General features: G+C 35.8%; 1 protein-coding gene across 6 annotated transcripts in view; it reads left to right on the forward strand.

Moving 5' to 3' along the window:
* Nucleotides 1-16064, forward strand: part of LOC145694865 (uncharacterized) — a 294105-nt gene that overhangs the window by 144967 nt on the left and 133074 nt on the right. The window lies entirely within an intron of this gene.

A 16064-nucleotide genomic window follows, 5' to 3' on the forward strand; every position in this document is an offset into this window, starting at 1 on the left:
AATTACGTAATTTCCTGTCTCAAAGTACACTGGTCGAAACAGTTAGGAGAGCAAGCCAGAAAACGCAAAAACAACCGTGAGAAATCGAAATTCCCCTTTTTTGTTGCCGTGATCCTGCAATACATCTGTGCTAAGTGGTCAATACGAGGCAACTTTAGGAGTAATTTATGTACGTGAAAAAAAAAAAAAAAAAAGAAGACATTACACGAACATCTCAGTAATATAACAGAAATAGATATTTACATAATGAAACATGCCTCTAATAAGCTGTGTGATCTGCCCGGACGGCTACAAGATTTGCACATACCGGTACGTTTGACATGGATTGGATCTGGTTGTCGATGCTAGTCTGTGGGACGTTTCTTTACTATTTCCAGCTGTTGCAGAGTTGCAGGTAATGGCCTGGCAGCAATAAGTCTACCAAGTGTGTCCCATTAGTGTTTAATGGGATTTAAAGCTGGGAAGGACGCTGGTCATACCATTCGTTTGATGCCTTTTGCCTCCAGCATCTTACATCCGCTCGACGAGGTTTGGCATTATCTTCCATAAAAATGAAACTGTTGCTAATTGTGCAGCCATAAGAACAACGTGAGGTCTGAGGATTCCGTCTTTGTGTCGCTGAGCTATTAAAGCATCATTCGAGATAATCCGCAGGCCTGTGCGTCTTGTATTGTCCACACCATTATTCCACCACCATCATATTAGGATTCTCCTGTACAATTGATGGATAATTTCGAGATTCACTTTTCCTCCAGATGAGTCTGTCGATTGCCTTAATAACTGAAACGTAACTCATCCGAGAACAGAAAAGTGATCCATTCAACCCCCCCCCTCCCGATTAATGATGTTCAGCAGCCCAGTTTCGGCTGGCCCTACCCGTTAGGCACTCAATGGGACACCATCGATCTTCGTGCATAAAAGCCTCCTTCCCGCAGCCGATCGCGCGGTTTGTGTTGATATCCTGCGATTTGTTAATAGTACAAGCTCATGTTGCAACTCACTTGCACTTAGCCGCTTGTTTCTATGAGCCAACAACACCAAGTAGCGGTATTTTCTTACTGACATTGTCAGTAATTGACCTTGTCCTGATCTCTGACGTATTATTCCCATCTGTTGAAATCATGTTCAGAGTGTAGAAATGACACTCCGAGATACGCCTAGTGTCTCAGCTACCACACGTTATGTCGGTTCTGTTTTCATCCTCTCTATGGCTCTCCATGCCATAGGTTCCGCAAAATCGTGTTGCGCTGTCATTGTTCCTATTCAACACTACACCACAGCAGCTCACCTCCGCTCACTGTTCGTCAAAGCGACACTACTAACGTTCCCAAATGCCCTGATGTTTTCACTTCTTATCGTTGTGCTTCGAGTCGTGTGGCTTTACATTGTGCTCGTTCATGCGGACTACCCAGCGTAAGTGCATTGTAGTGATCGAGACAACAATGTCCACAATTAAATACGTCTGAAATTTCGATGTCTTTTGGTCGTTTCTGTGTTTGCTTCCTGCTCACCTAATTGTTTTTACTAGTGTATTTCAAAATATTCTCTAGTGAATAATAAACAAAATATTGTTAACAGATACAAAGTTTTAATCGTTCAACTAAATTTTTCATAAAATGTAGATAAGGGGCGAATTTATGTTTTTATCATTGGTAATGCCAAGAACAAGAGCAAAGATATAAAGAAGAATCTCCTAACCAAACATTCTTACTTCAGATCGCAAGAAGCTGTCCAATCATAAAATAAGGATATTCCCGCTCAAATAAAGAGAGTACAATTACTCTATGCATTGCAGCGGGAAAATACCAAAGAATCTATTTTACTGTCAATCACAAAAGTCGCGTAGTTGAGTTGCTAAGTGCCTAACCAACGGTGAGAAATGTTTTCTTTTTGTTAGATCTGTATTTCCAGACAGTTCTCAACCTATACCACGTGGTATTTAAAAAATACTATTATAGAGCACATGAAACATAAAAAGGATAACAGATTACAGTATTTGCCTCCTATTAAAATTGTAGTAACCTTTGATTTCTGACTTTATAGATGGTCTACGCCTTAGTGAAATCAGGTGTAGATATGTAGGCGTTACGTTATTCCATAATTCCTATTGTCAGCAAGCGTAACCAGTACGATTGAGTATTTATCGTACATTAATTACTAAGCTCTTCAAGGTCGTTGATGAAATTATGTCCAAACTTATAAGCGTCTGAAGTAAGTCATTTAACCAATCATTAAATTGAAGAAGTATATTCAGCTGTGCTTAAACATTGTCTTCATTTACATTTTTTAAAATCCATCTCAGCTCGTGAATGGTCATAGTGGACTCCCAGTATTCAGGTTGTAATATTTATCTTTGTAGGTATTTTGTTTATTGAGTTCGGTCATATTTACTAGGCCACGCAGTTAATTCTTTTGTGAGCAGATGGGCGTAGATGAATATCCACTAAAGTAGTCGTTTTGTAGTTATGTGTATATTAAGAAATGACAGGAAAAAAAAAAAAAAAAACAATTTTCTATAACATGTTCATCATTAGTACGAATTCAATTAAATTCAAAGGATGAAAAATTGCATGTGGGCCCGGGTTCGAACTCAGCCCTGAATTTGGTATCGTACATGTACACTAACCATTACACTGCCTAGTTCGTGCGCATACTAGCCACAGTCACGCGTTCTTACTGTTAAGGTCGATGTTCTGTACCACAACTTCCGTTGTAGGGAACTTGTAAACACTATTACGGTTGATAATAGATATTCATTAATGAATATACTCTAGATTGTACAAATACAACAGAAGTTTTGATAAATTCCATATGACTTGAATGGCCGAACACTGACTTCAAGAGAGAATGGCCGATCTGTGGGCAGATGTGTAACGTTATGTTTAGTGTATCGGCATCGTAAGTCGGAGATCTGTGTTCGATTGGCATTCCAGACGCCTTTTTTTTTTTTTCAATCTTAAACTTCATTTTGTGTTTGAGTAGTTCTCAATAGAAAAACCTTCCAAATATGAAGAAAAAAAACACATATATTTGCAGAAAAAAAGGTACAGCTTCTAAATGTAAAAGTATAAGATCCATATTTTTAACGAAATGAATTAAAAAGTGGAAAATTGCCTTTTTAACATATTTTTATATGATTAAAAATAAATTAGAGAGTTTTGAAAACAAGATCCTGAGACAAATATTCGAACCCAAGAGAAACGAGAATGGGGAATGGCGGAAACTTCATAACGAATAACTACATAATTTATACGGTTTACCCAACATTTTTAGGGTCATCAAGTCTAGGAGGCTCACGTGGACAGGTCATGTAGCCAGGATGGAAGAAAGTAGGAACGCTTTCAAAATCTTAACTGGAAGACCAACCGGAAAACACCCACTAGGAAGACCTAGACGCAGGTGGGAGGACAATATTAAGATGGATCTCGCAGAAATAGGAATACAAAGTAGAAACTGGATCCAGTTGGCTAAGGATAGAAGTCAGTGGGTAGAGCTTTTGCGAATACGGTATTGAACCCCCGGGTTCCATAGACCATAGAGTTAGTTAGGTTAAAAATAAAAGCGTGGGCCGCTCATGGAAATGATGTTCGTATTAATAGTGATCACTAGAAAGTACGTAAGAACCGTAATAGTAATTTTGCTTTATATATATAAGTATTGCTTGTTGAATCCACAGGAATAATGTTGAATAAAGAGCTATGACTTAAAATACACTGAAGGTATTGATATAGACACTTAAATTTCGCAGTAGCTCTTCAATGAAAGGTATAGTGAAGTAAGGAAAAGAAAAAGAAAAAAAAGTAAGAAGAATAGGACTGAAGTTTGGTTGTGTGTCGATAGTACCAGTTTTGGATATTTAAAATGCTTTAGAATGTTTTGACTGAAGAGTGTAAGACCAAGGCCCAAGCTATAGATGGAAATTAGAAAGAGAGGAGAATGACGAGCAGAATATTATTATATAGAGAGCTGTAGAAATGATGGCTGTATTAGCTTTTCTAGTATCAAACAAAGTTCAAATTCAAAAATGCAAATAAAGTTGTAGTCTCTCATGTATGCGTTCTCTCTCCTTGTCGTGATACATGCACTAGTTGGCTACTCGGTCCTTCTCGAAACATTATAAAGCTAGGATTGCCCAATTGAACTAAAGTAGGGCCGGAGACCAGTGTCATTTGTGTGATTGTAAATCCTAGATTTTATTTTATTTTTTTCAGTTTTGCATGATATTATCACCGTTATTTCTAACTTGTAACTACTGTTACTGACTACTAACATTACCATTAGTACTATCCAAACATAAATTATATCTAGCTAAATGGAAATTGACAACATTAGTAATCATAGAAGTCTACCTATTATTATCATTCCTACCTCGCAGCGTGAAGAGTCCTGTTTTCCAGATCCGTTCAGTAGAAAGGTGGATAATCATTTTTTGGTTCATCTGAACACAAATTCCGACCATTAAAAGTTTTGTTGACATTGTCATCTGATTATAAAGCTTTTATTATACTAAACATATGCATTATTGGCTAGTATAGTGAGTATATCTGTGGCTTAGAGGTAAATTGTGCCAAGTCACTTTTTGGCCGACATTGAGTTATCGTATTTTTTCTTACTTACATTAGTACGAGGGACACTAGGAAAGTTTTGAGATGTGGACAACTGGAACACAGGAAGTGAAAAATGTTTCCGTCAATAAATAATCGACGCAACTCAACAAAATATTGTCTTGAAAACACTTTTTCGCTTCTCCTGTGAAATTAATATTTTATGACTTATACTACAGATACATACATTATTTTCATCAGTTTTGGTACGTCTGCTTTCTCAATTAAAGTGCACCCCGTAATTTGCAACAAATATTATTCTTTCCGTCAAGTGTTGATATTATAGATTCCGTAACAAAGAACTCATTACAGTTCATTTTCTTGAACCTAATCCCAAGTCTGTTAAATTATGGAAACAGTGTTGGTACTGCGCGATAATAAGCTACAATAATGGAAAGAATTTAAATCTAGCCTTTGTTACAATAAAAGTGCACCCTCTTTGTTACAATTCTTGTAGGTAATTAACAAGAACTAAGTACAGTCTATACTATAAGGATTGAATGGCATAGATAATTATACGTAATTTAAGATTTAAGCCGATACATTTAGTTCCTTGTCCCGGAGACTCATAGAATGTATTTCAAATCCGGGCAATGCCCAGAGATCTGGCAGTCTAGCTAAAGCAGAACAACCAATATAACATGCCATAGGTTTCTGTCGTTAGTATTCTTTTTATTTTATTTTATTTCATTTTTTATTTATTTATTTATTTATTTATTTATTTTTTTTTTTGTTCATTTCAATATAGACCTATATACTGTATATAAATACCTGGGAGTCTCGATGTCGAACCAAATTTGGTGTTTATGTCCAAAACTTCAAAAGGAACGTAAAATAATTGCTCGTAAAATAAGTTTTACGCATCGTGCTCCACCTTTTACGTATGTAGTTGGTTCCATGAGGGTAGAGCGTAATGATCCTGAAATTCCAGTATTTTATTTCTTTAATTATTATGTTAGGTTTCTAAAACAATCGATATAGTAAAGGTATTGTCTTAATCTGAATGTAATTTCCTTTAACTGAACAAGTGCGGAAACTATCACCTTAAAGGAACGTTAAGTATAAGTTATGTAAGTCACTATTTAGCATGTATCAGTAGAACGCTTACTGATTTTTAACCTTCAACGCAATCTATATAACCTAGAAGCACCACCACAAAACAGGAAATACTCATTTCATCGCAACACATATTTTTACTTTTTACTTCCAAATAATCACCAAAATACATCTACTATTTAAACCACAATGTATTCAGTATTTAATTAAAACACTAGTTTACCCTCCTGATAAGTCTCTTTTCTTACCAGACGGTGTAGTTCCGGTGTTAAGGGTGGCGAATCGCAGTCTAGTCCAAACATTGGTGAGTGGAGTTTTGTATTGAGAAACAACAGATGGATACTATTGTTTAACTTAATGATGATACAACGATAATTATGAAAATTATAGCTGTAATGGCAAAATACCTTCCGAGATTTTGCAAACCGCCAGAAAGCTGTAAATTAGTAGGGCATTTGGTGTACTGGTTCATTTAGAGATTCATAGAAACGTGAGCGATTGATGATGATACAAGATAGCTTGTTCGCCAATGTAAGGAAACCACAATTGTAAAACAGTGACGGCGAGAATTCGTCGAAATTCTGTTATTCACCGATCAGTGATAGCATGGCATATGAAGATTTCAAAAAATATCAATGCGCTGGTACCACGTATCGACTGAAAACTTTGGGTTATAGGGTATTTACTAACCCTTCAATTAAAACTGATGAGGATTATATGATTCAAAATTTTGAACACTTTTGCACCTTTTGAAAATCGGCACAGTAAAATAAACTTCACTTATATAAAAGTGTTCAGAACTGAATCGTGAAAAACTTCCGAAGATTGTATATATCCAACATCCAGATTTGTCATGGGTTAGTTGGGTCTGCAATATGACCGTACTATTCAGCTTCATTTTTGAGAGCTAAGAATGGAAACTTTACAATACTTAAGGGTATCGGGACAGAGTGCTGAAGCCAGTCGTAATGGACCACATGAACATTGTATTCAGTAATTAACAGTAGATTTTCTAGATGAGTCAGGACTAGCTTCAAGAGAGGGAGTGCACCCTATTTCATTGTCCTTGAATATTGGTGTTACGCGAGCCCAGATCTCAGCCCATAGGACAGTCGATTATGGTTAATGCTCGGGAAAAAAATGGTTCACTGAAATGAATTCCAGGATCGCAAACTTGGAGCGCTTATTTGTTGCATCAGTAGTGCGTTTCGCGCGCTTGTTCTCCTTAGCGACTTCGGAATTGTATACAGTTATGGCGACCATTTTGAAAGCTGGTTTGCTTATTTTTCACATGACCTTCAGGTTAGACGCACTAAAACTTAATTTATGATATATGGATTTTTGTTTTCGTGCAAATGCTGGTGTGCGGCCAAAGAGGTGTGTCGTAGTTGTGGAATGTGCACTTAATAGAGAATATGAAGACTCGGAACTGTTTTACAGTTTTTGCTACAAAGTCCTATTCAAAGTAGATGTACCGAGGATAGTTGTAGACAATAGACTTTATTCTTCGCAAATAGTCACTTCTAGCTCCTTTTTGATCTCCCGGACTGTAATGTTCTGTTATTCATTGTGTAGGATCTGTTATGTAGGATCTCAACTATTTACCTCCGAGCAGTAGAATCAGCCTCATTGATGAGGTCGGTGAGGACATAATCGATCATGCTGCCTTATATCACTACTACAGTAACCCCTTTGCTTTATATGCGGTATATGATATCTTGCGTTCGGTTCTTGCCGGATAAGAATACGTCGGTAATTGGTCTGAAGCTAGATCTTGACTCATCCGTAAATGGAACGTGTAACAATTGATTGTGGATTCAGTCACTGATGCCTTCTTTGCGCTGGAATAAATGTCACATAAATTGCAGGTCTTCTAGCAAAGAAAGATCTTCTGTGAACCTCCGCGAAACAATAGAACTTGATACAGTCCACCCTATGGCCACAGGAAGCTCTGAAACCAAGTAGACCTGCTTATAGAATAGGATTATCACCTGACAGTTAGGGCTAGATAACTGTCATGTTTAGGACTATAAGTAAACATATCTCAGTCCAACATAAAAATAACGTTAAATTGAGCAAAAATAAATTAATTGAAATTTCTATATGATGTGCAAAGGATCAATGAAATCAATATCAAAAGATATTAATGTAAAGGACGTTTAATACAAAGATTCTCATCTGCATTATCTAAACATTTGAGGATGAGCAAGCATCATATGTCTACTAAAGTAATGAAAAATCTCATCTTCATTGTAATGGCATGTGTTCTTGAAATATTTGTTTTTTCTTTCTTTCCTTCTTTCTTTCTTTAAATATATAGAGATGTACGTAGTTCATTTGGATAAGACTTGGGTAAGAAGTTGACACTTAGGGAAACATTTTTGCCTGCAGATAATTCAAGAATTAAAAGTGAAACCCTCTGAATAGCAAGCGAAAAAGCATTTTAAAATTTGTGAAAGACAAAATCGGATAGAAGGAAATATTGGTGGAAACTTTTTTTTTTTTTTTTGCTTGTTCATGTTTTTTTTTTTTTTTATTTATTTATTTTACTTCGATGGTTATCAGCTGCTAGCTTTCTTTATAGCTAGATATTATGATCTTCTATATTTCATAACTAGCCGATTTTTTAATTTCTTCAAGATTTCGTGAAAATGTTTCGCAGAAGACTTCTGTAACTCAACAATGAAAATATTATGATAGTTTAAAATAGTAACATGTTTTTATGTTAAGATCATTAGGTTGCTAATGATTACCTTATGCTAGGTCGTTGATTTACCTTTGTTAAAAAATAATTAAAAGTTTATTTCAGTATTCTTTGTTTATAAATATCTCAAGAATTGATTGATCTACCTGAGTTAACCTTACTTGAAACACTTGCAGTTTGGCTAACTGAATTATTAAACAATCACCTGGATAGTAGATACACGAAAGGATTGTATATACTTCGTAAATTAAAACCGAGAACAAGTAAAGCGTTACGATAAAGAAAAGGTATATTAATGTTATTGCAGTAATACGAAGAAATTGCAAGATAAACTGTAAAGGGGTCAAGACACCAGAAAAAGAACATTGACATGAATATTGATTGCTTTTCTATGAAATAGGTCATTGTAACACTAACAAATAACGTACTTACTCAGTTCATGTAATTGGTTAGAAATACAAAAACAAATTCTGTATTACTAAACGCTGAGTAATTTTTTTTTTAAAATCTAATAATTTCTGAATGGTATTATAAGAGTAACACTATGAAGTGCAATCGATTTCCGTTAGATTAGAGAGAGAAGTGGATTGCTCTTAGTGTGTATTTTTAAAGATTAATAGTACAATACAAATGTCAGTATGAGCAATGTAAAGTTATTAACGTGTTCCATATAATTTTCACTGAAATATCTGTAACTAAATTAATTCAGTTTCTAGTATTCCATCCATGCTTTATTTTAAATTAGGTTTCAAATTCTCTGACTGCGTTTTCGTCATCAGAGTACTACTAATTTGTAAAAAAAAATTGTTAATTATTAAATGTAACGATTAAAATTGTACGATAAGGCTAAAAGTGAGGGTGATCGCGAGGAATGTCGTTTGCTCACTTTCAAAAAATCTACAGCGTCCCTCCACTTCTTAAAAAAAATATAATGGCCAAAGATGGAGACGGAGTGACGTCATGCGTCCCCCTACCTTTTCAGATCCATTCTTATCCTTGTGTACGGTAATAATTGTACAACTATTTCCCAGTTGGTACAACTCCTATGATGAACACAGTCTGTGCGTTCGAAACGTTAGTTAAAATAAATAAAACACGGAATACCAAAAATTTAATATATTTAATTATAGTCAGTATGTGTTAATATGCAGTTACTACTGATTGCAGTTTAATCTTCCTATACGTTATACGCATGTAGGCTATACGAGACAGGACCTATATTCAAAAATGCGATCCGAACCCTTACTCAGAATTCTTTTTCGAGAGTTTGTGCTCAGCGGGTATCGAATTGTGAACCAAAACACAAGGGATATGAAATGATAGCGTGTTGTCTTCTTCCTGTAGATTATAAGTTTCACACACTGATATTTACGTAGAAAGTAGAAAAGAAACTTGTTTGCCATTCGTTTTCAACAGCTTTGCCAAATTTTCCCAATAATCTATTTGTTACGGGGCCACGGTGGCTCAGTATAGAGTCCCTGGTTCGATCCCCGGCCAAGTAAAATAAGTTTGTGGTGGATAACATCGTGCCCGTGAGTTTTCTCGGGGTACTCCCTTTTCCTCCCACTTTCTCATTCCACCAATTCTTCCATCATCATTCACTTGTTTTAATTATCGTCTCCCTTAGTTTCAAGGGCATAATCGTGGGATGTTAAACTCAAAGATTTTATTTGATTTGGTTTCATCTATTAGTTTTACTCGCACTTATCGTTTAGTACAGCGTTTCCCAACCGTGTGCCGCGAATGGGCCGCTGGTGTGCCGCGAAAAAATCGAAACAAATTATTAATTCTATACGAACCAAATTGCAAGACAGGGGAAAATGTATATTTATATTTCACATTACTATGAACCTCTACTATAAATCTACAATTTTAAATTTCATACTGTGTTACTTTTCTGTACATTTTTAATGTTGAAAAACGTATTTATCATTGTCATGACCATTATTACTTCTTTATTGTTGCAGACTATTTCGTAACTTGAAATTTTATCATATCATTCAATAAATTCAACAAAGCAAGCATGCATACAAATTACCTACATTTGTGTTTTAAAAGTATAGGAGATTTGTTTATTTGTTCGTTATTTAGTGATCTTCCCTTTTAGTTAGAGGTTAGATACAGTTTTCGAAAGAGAAAGTGGATTTTTAAAAACCCGAGTCCTATATTTCATTGCTATTGTTTTCTATTTTAAAATTAGAATGAAAAATAAGTATAATGATTTAGCACGGGGGAAAATCAGTGATCGAGCTTTCTTCTCTGTAAGAAGGAAATTAGTAATCACATTAAAATACCACGGTAATTATATATATATATGGGTGTGCCGCGAGAATTCAAGTTACACCTGTAGTGTGCCGCAAGTTGAAAAAGGTTGGGAAACGCTGGTTTAGTAGTTAGCGAAAGCTTTTTGAGAAATAGTGAGTAGGAACCTTAAATACCTTTTTAGAGTCAGTTATTTTTCTTAGTTGTAGGTTAGTTCATGTAGGTTTCAGAAGTTAAGGAGATTTTTTAAGTGGTTTGATTTATATATATATATATATATATATATATATATATATATATATATATATATATATATATATATAAACTTGAAAAGCTTGTATTTGATAATGAAAATATATTTCAAGACCTGATTTACTGTTTTAAATGCCTTATTCGCCGAGTTCGAATTATTGTATTGTTTTATGAAATGTCGTTTATGGCAACATTGTAATCGTAGGTGATGATGGCATTTGTTGCAAATGGTTTCAAAGATTGTATGAAAGTTTATTTAATTTTGAGCAAAAAGGATAGTTACAATAAACTCCAATATGTAGAAACTAAAGAGTGTGAAGTAATGAACTTTGGCATAACAGATCAATTAGTTCGAAGAAGTCAGTTACCGTGGCTTTCAGCGTAAAATGGTAAAACATTTCTTGGCATAAAAGTATTTTCTTAATTCTAAGGAGTGTATAAATCACCAGATTCATATATAGAAAACTTCTGCTGTTAGCCACTTCCGTACAGTCACAGTTTTGCATGAGTTGTTTAATCCATGCTGCGTGACCACATATTCTCAATAACATTGAGATTGGGCCAGTAAAATGGAAAATCTGAGGTTTTTACATTATCAGTATGTAACGAAAGTTACTCCCACTCCATATCCACCCAGTAAACTGTTTGTTGAATGCATATAAGTTGCCATAATTTGCATGTATTTTACGTTAAAGAATACTGTTACGTTAAAACATGCGGTTTCCATTATGTTAAAGAATAACCAAGTGTCTAACGTATGTGCTTTCTGTGAGTGTGGTCCTGGGTTCGATTCTCGATGGGGAAGTTCCCTTAGATACAAAATATAGTAATGGTTTGGGTCCCAGTTTTAAATAATAGGTTCCATCTCATAGCATTGTCGCTTAAAAGAAGGTTAAACTCCAGCTATGCATTTGAAGAAAATAAAAGCTCATCAGTTCCCTTGGATTGTAGATACACGGATACCATCACAGAGCTACTTCCTTACCTCTTTCGTTTACAATAGAAACCACACATTTTGTTGTATTAATAATTTTATTCCGTGTTACCTTCCATATATATTATTTGTAAAAGCGTCTCATGTCCCAAGTGTGTTATCTCACTGAAAGCACCAAATGAGACACTCAAGGACTCAAATCGCAAATGGCTCGTCGACTGAGTGTAGGAAGGGAATAAGAAAGAATCTAGGGAAAGATGGATGCGGTTGTGTGTTACTGTCAGTCATTTCGAGGTCTACGTCATAGTAGAATTTAAAGAGAAAGAAAAAAAACTGGAAAGATAGGGAGACACGATCCACTAAAGTTACTATAGAGATATTTCTAGAAGTAAATACTGTGAAAATGGTAAAGGTAAATATTAGCAAACATACTAAAACGTAGTGTAAAATAGTAGAGAATAAGGAAGAACAAAATAAGTGGCGGTGGCTGGTAAAGTAGAAATAGTGTGGCAGAAATGGTTTGGTGTAAGTCCATTTTCAGCACCGAAGAATATAAGACGTACATCTATAAGTTAAGTGGGATCCGAACCACATGAGTTTCCGCTGGGAATCGAACCCGGACGTACGTTAACCATATAGCCACATGGGAGCTCTACCGTTAGTAGTGTTAATAATCGAAGACAGAGAAAAAGAAGGAAAGAATGAAGTGGTTTAGTCCAGACTCTCGGGTGACGGAAGAATAGAGGTATGCTTATTTTTATTTCACTTTAAGGAGGAAGGTGAATTTTTAAGATGTTCATGCGGAAAGTACAATCAAAGCTGAAATTACGATAATCTGTGATTCAGGTATTGGTAAATTAGGAAATTTAGGGTTGCTGGAGTTGATGATTTTTTGTGTGTTGGTAAAAGAGTTTAGAGTACAGATTTTTTTTTTTTTTTTTTCATGTAGAATACAGGCGTGTAAGTGAATTTTAGTAAATAGATCAGAATAATAAAAAATTGAGAATAATCAAAAATCTCAGATAAGCAAAATGGAGATAAGTATTTTGTCGGTTTGATATTCAAAAGTCAATAACATCAAGGATTATAGTATTGGACCAGCGGAAGCGGAAGGTTTCATGAATCTAGTTCTTCAATGAAATATGCAATTTGACTGGGCTCTCTTAGACGATTTTGGAGGGCGTAAGAAGATGGTGACGATGATGATGGATTATTATTATTATTATTATTATTATTATTATTAATTTCTGATATGAAATAATTATTGCGAAAGAGAGCTTCATGAGTTTCTGCAATCAATGGAGATAGGATTATGAGAAGACACGAAAGTGGAAATTTGTTAGAAATGACATCTTACCCTTGTTGGTATTTTAATCTGGCCGAGGTATGTGGAAATGAAGTTTGGGGAATATCCACCGTGGTGAGTGCTGACAATAGGCTTTTTAAAGGGTTGATCTGATGGAGCAGATGTGGTTTCACGAATAACCAGGACTTTCATGTAAGCCAAGTTTGATTCAGTAAAGATTGGAGATGAGATTTATATGCACGTTAGTCTCGAGGCGTCCACTCTGTAACCTGATGCCCATGCTAAGGAGGCAACGGTGTTGATAGAGAAATATCAGCTGAATTAGGCGGGGGATTTATTATTTAGAGATAATGATGATTATGTAGTGTCGGATGTCCGTGGGTCCAGATTACAAAGATGATGAGGTCTGTAAGATTTAAAAATGGGAAAATGACTTTGAGAGTTGAAATCTTTGCTCTAGGTGTTGCATAAAATGGTGCTCTAGCGTAGGATGAAACCATCCGAATCCCCACGGCTCTTGATTTGGACGTAGTGATTATCTCCAGATTGTTAATACTGAGCATAAACTTGATTAATTCGATGGAGAATCATATGTTGAAATATCAAGTTTCTGGCCTGTATTGAGGAAACTTTTAAGACCCTAAAGCCATGAATTAGCGGAATATTGGTGTGTTATATCTATGGATGGGTAGGTAAGAATAATTTATTGTAAGTGGTTCTATTTTCGAGAAATGATAGTAAATAGTGTTGAAAATGATTTTCTAGGAAAATGGAAGCGTGCTTAGTAGGATTGTCAACACTGGAATCAAGGGTATCTCAAGACCACCGAATTTATGGATATAGATAACAGATAAAATTTCCAGGATTTTTGATGATGTCTGTGTCAAATGCAAAAATGGTCCGTTAAATAGATCGTAGAGTGGTATTTTATGCAGGAATTAATACACAGATTATTAAAAGTCATAAATGGTATCCTTCTGTAGCGAGTAATAGGCCAAAGAGTTGTAGTAAATTCGGAACAATAATCTGTAGGGCCCATGACTCATATCCTTGTCTGCGGGTCAGATAATGTTTGTGAAGTCTGCACGCAACACCGGGAAGGGTTTCCATTCGGTTTGTATGATGTTGCGTTTTCTGGGAAAGGTCCCAATTGTAATGAACAATATATTTTAAAGTGCAGAATAATGTAGATAAGGTGATTAGTTGATAGTGGAAGATAGTTGGAGGAGAGGAATGAATTTCTCATAGATAGATATATGTAAGAGATATAAGCTACATTTTCGAGATGGATGGATCAGGGACATTCCATGTCAATATTATGGAGGGATTGATACTTGACAGTGACAAACAACCGGGGCTCTATAGCATTCTTTTCCCCCTCTCTTCGCTGAACTCCGTCTACCAGCTGTTCGAAATTTGAAAGCTAAATCTTCATTTCAGCTTTTTTTGGACTTCATACCCCTACCATGTAAGGGACATAGAATTTTCGGTATTAACTTACAATCATAGGTCATTGGAGACTTCATGATGTTATATCACATTCAAGTGGGTGTTGTGTTGCCAGCGCATTGGCTCGTACAGTATTGGACCACCTTTATCCAGCAGAACAACTTTGATCCGTTTCGAATGGAGGCATACGGAAGTCTGATGGAGTTTTATTCCACTAATTGTTAAAGTGTGCTTACCCTATGCCTAAAGCCAACTAGTCTAATATCTGGCGCCTTCGTCTAATAACTTGTGATGATAGATATAGTCCCGAGTTCGTTTCCTGGTGTGAGAACATTAAAATTTAACGCCTTGCAGGGGTTCGATTCTACCTTAAGTTGTAGGTCCACATCTCATATACCTCGGTGCTGGAAACGGACAACAAACGAACTTGTGAAAAGCCGTGTCGCTACTACTGGTCGCATTTTGTCGACCACCAATATTACGGACATGATTTTCATTGCAGCAAACTACGTTGTAGCACAGACGTAGGAATTCCATCCTATTCTTCTTTCAGATATTCATAGGCCAATGAGAGTACAGGATGGCGATATTGGAGACGTTTTAACAGCATAAATGTGCAAAAATTCATCAGGCTCGCGGCAGGGCTTTTAAAAGAATCTCATTAAAGGAAATAACAAGAATTCCTGGTTCCTATTCAATGACATGTTAAAACCGGAGGGATGATCTATCGATATGCCTGAACGCTTTATAGCATACGGATTTGTACCTGATTCTCGTTGGCTCCAAGCAAACGAGGAATGTTTTTCCAATAGATTGGGATCGTGATTGATTCCTGGAAGTGGGCAGCATTCACCTTCTCGCTGTTGTACACATTACGTACCTCCAACTTTCCCTCACAATGTTATCCGACGACAGTTATGGTTCAACTTGGAATACTTTCTTGGGACTGACAAGGAAGCTCGGTACGCCCTTTTCCAGAGATGCCACGGTATGTAATTGCCCAAATGTTACCATTTCATGTGAGACAAATGGAGACCTCACTGAATGTGACAACTATTTTCCATTCCCGCCAAGGATGTTTCGTACAATTTGCAGCACTTTGTTGTATTTGTTAGATATGTTGGGTGGGAGAAGGTTGTGAACCCGGTTCTTATGTACTCACCGCAGACCAAGACAGCGATGAACTGATATTTTACTACGCCAGGTTTAATCGCAAATTGATGTTGCAATGGTGAATCTTCCTGGTCTGTCAGTTGACGGGTTTCTTGAAGAACCTTAGGTTACATTTTCACTGGTAACGTCGAGCAGGTCCCTTTTCTTATTGAATGTTTCTGCATTGGCTCCATTTTTTCTTTACCTGGCTACGATACATGCATATATATATATATATATATATATATATATATATATATATATATATATATATATATATATATATATATAATATTACTTTATTTTATTTTATTTTATTTTATTTTATTTTATTGCTGTCATTGG

The sequence above is a fragment of the Thermobia domestica genome, chromosome 1, assembly GCF_964235325.1.
Source record: "Thermobia domestica chromosome 1, izTheDome1.hap1.1, whole genome shotgun sequence".
Lineage (NCBI taxonomy): Eukaryota > Metazoa > Arthropoda > Insecta > Zygentoma > Lepismatidae > Thermobia > Thermobia domestica.